We start from the raw sequence: 3,147 nt of genomic DNA on the forward strand, positions 1-3,147 counted from the left end.
GCTCGCCCCGAGCGCGCGGTCTGCGGGCGCACCCGACTGCTGAGCCGAGCCGAGCCGACCGGAGACCCAGCCGAAGGGTGGCTGCTCCCGCGGAGCGCAACGGAGTGGCGGAGGAGCAGGAAGCGCGGCGGCGGACCCGCAGCGGCACCGGGAAACGAGCGAGCGGTTAGCGAGCGCAGCCGCCGCCTCCCCGCCTCCTTCTCTGGCTCGCTTTCCTGCAGCCGCGAGCGCCCTCTCACAGCAGCCTCTGCCGCCCGCCGGCGTCCGGGCCGCCCGAACCTGCTAGCGATGACCTAATCCCGCCGAGCCAATCAGCGCGCTGCCCTCAGCCCGACCCCCGGGGCCTCCAGGGGCCGCCCGGCCCTTCCGCGGGTTCGATCCAATCAGCGGGGCAGGAGGCGGGGCCTGGGGTCGGGGGCGGAGCCCACGCCACCGCCTGGGTCTGCAGAGCAAGCACCGCCCTCTCCTGCCCGCCGGGTGTTGCAGACCCAGAGCCTAGGGCGTCAGTGCTGCTGTGCTTGATCCCTCGCCACCCGGACCTTGCCCTCTGCTGTGGCCCTAATCCGAGCCGGAGATAATGCGTCTGATGGTCTTGGAAAGGAGGGCATCTAGATGTGCCCGGCATGAAAAATCTAGGCATTAGGGCTACTATTTACGGTACCCCGCCCGCATTGCTGGGCAACTGAGCTTACCTTCAAAACACAGCCCTCGCTCCCGAGAAAACCCCGGAGCGCCCTGAGCGTGTAACACTCCTTTTCCAGTCGGGGAGAAAATGTTTGCATTTCTAAATGACCAACTCTTTTCGCCTGCAGCCTTCCCGCCCCTGCAGTCCGTCCCCCTCTCGGCCATTCCTGCTCAGAATCAACCCACGGCCGCCCCTTGCCGAGGGATCTCACATTCTTAGAAGAATCCCAGCCGCCTGTTATTTTCCTGCTGGGCACCTAGCACCATTTACACAATTAACTTCCAATGCCTGTTTGTGCTTCGCTGCTACACTATGAGCTTCACAGGGCACGTGCCATCGCAGTTTTTCCAGACTGCTGTTGCATCCCAACGCCTGGAACTCGGCCTGCATTTGATAGTAGTTATTGCATGCTCACCATGTGCTAACGATCCTACTGTGCTTGATAAATATTTGTGACATAGATGAATGAACCTTTCCTTTTGTTCCTCTCCACCCCCAGTTCGTTGACCCATAATTCCTCTATAAGACCACGGGATTTGATTCTGACAGCTTACTCCTCATGCATATGTCAGGGTTAGTACCTCAAGATCTCCAGTGCTGAACTATGAACTCCTGGAGAACAGAGACTGTCCTTGAATAATTATTTCTAAATCCAAGTATTAGCAGCCCTCCAGTTGATTGTATGCTTGAGTGTGTCTGAGTTTGCTTTTTAAATAGATCTGCTATGTGCAGGCACTAGCTAGCCTACATGCAAGGGATACAAAGATGAACACAATGAATTTCACTGCCTCTGCTCTGGTTAAGACAGAAACAAACAAGCAGCACAACGCTGCGCAATAGGGTGTGAGGCCTGGATGCCTAGAAGCTCCATCTATGTTGAAAATTTAATAGATCTATTTGATTACTGCATGGATGAATGAATGTGATCTATTTGCCAACTGTATCACAAATTTAGGTTTGATAGCAGAACTAAACTGTTGATAATTACAACCCTACAGATGGTCATCCCTCACTTGGGATGGATGAGAAAGATCGGGAATGGAAACTCCATGAAGGTAAATCTGTTTGATGCTTATCTTGAGCAACTCTGGGTAGGTGTTCCAGTTATCTATTGATACATAACAAATCAGATGAAAACTTAAAATGTTTAAAGCAGTACAATCATTTTCTTTTCTCTTATGATTAGGAATTTTGAGAGGGCTTGACTGGGTGGATCTGACTTGGAGTGTCTCCTGTGATTGCAGTCAAATAGTCGGATGGTGACAAGAGCTGGGAGAAGGGGTGGTTTTCTAGGCCCCTGCCTCTTTTCAGGAAGACGCAAGGTTTCTCCATGTCGTTTCTCCATGAGGACTAGTTTAAGCTTCCTGAGAGCACAGTGGCCTCAGGGCTTGAGTGTGATCACCCCAGCATTACCTTTTATTACCTAGGCTTGGAAGTCACACCTCCTTCGCTGCCTCTGAGCAAGTCACAAGGTCACCCGGATTGAAGTGAGGGAGGGATGTTAGACTGTACCTCTAGAGAAGAGTTGCAGCATTTTTTAAAAATAGTCTGCCAGGAGTCAATAAATGTTAAACGAGTAAAACAAAGTGAAATCCACAATTATTTGTTTCATCTCATTGAGGGCTATTGGACAAATGTGCATATAATGCACATGTCATTCATATTTGTATTAATACTATATTAGCTATCATTTGTTAAACTTAGTTTGTGCCAGGAACTATGTTAAATTTTTAAAATGCATTTAATCCCATAGCCTGGTGCCATGATAATCCTCATCTTTCAAATGATAAATTAGGGCCCATAGTTGTAACTTTAACCAGGTTACATACTTAATAAGTCTGTGCGGCACAAACATATAACTTAATATGCCCATTCAGTGAAAATAATGTAAGTATGTAGATAATGTGTACATCTCTTATACATTTAATTCATAATTTCCATGAAGATCTCCCTTGCTTCCAGCAGTACTATCAGAAAAACAGAATCAGAATGCAGCAGCGTTGAGTACAGACTCTGCCACATAGGCAACATAGTTGTCTCCAGCCTAGAAAAGAAGCTCCATGAGGACAGAGGTCTTCTGGTTTTCAATGCTGCAGCCCCAGCTTAGAACAGCAACTGGTATCTTTCAAAGTTGCTCAACATCAATAGGAGGGGCACATGCTTAAGAAGGAAGAAACAGTGACTCATGTGACAACATAGGTTATGCTCATGCTACACAAATAGAACAGTTAAAGCCAGAAATCACATGAAATAAAGAAATTAGGCAACATTGCTTGGCTTAAATACTTTGGCTGAAATTCCTGAATTCCTTCAAATTACTAACAAAATTAGTCTAAATAGTTCTGCTTTCAGTATCAATGTACTTTAAATTCGTATTATTTCTGACTTCAATTGTCCAATCAACTTTACTTCTGCTATATAATTATGTCTTATCCAGAGAAACATCACCACTGGCAAACACT

The 3,147-nt window shown here is 47.8% G+C and overlaps 1 protein-coding gene across 1 annotated transcript in view; it reads right to left on the reverse strand.

Moving 5' to 3' along the window:
- Window positions 1-107, reverse strand: part of Arhgap26 (Rho GTPase activating protein 26) — a gene marked incomplete in the record, with an annotated part of 431,142 nt that extends 431,035 nt beyond the window's left edge. The window contains 1 exon segment of the mRNA XM_013512302.1: window positions 8-107.
- Window positions 108-3,147: the final 3,040 nt, after the last annotated feature.

This window comes from Chinchilla lanigera, unplaced genomic scaffold (genome assembly GCF_000276665.1).
Source record: "Chinchilla lanigera isolate Chin_1 unplaced genomic scaffold, ChiLan1.0 scaffold00014, whole genome shotgun sequence".
NCBI lineage: Eukaryota > Metazoa > Chordata > Mammalia > Rodentia > Chinchillidae > Chinchilla > Chinchilla lanigera.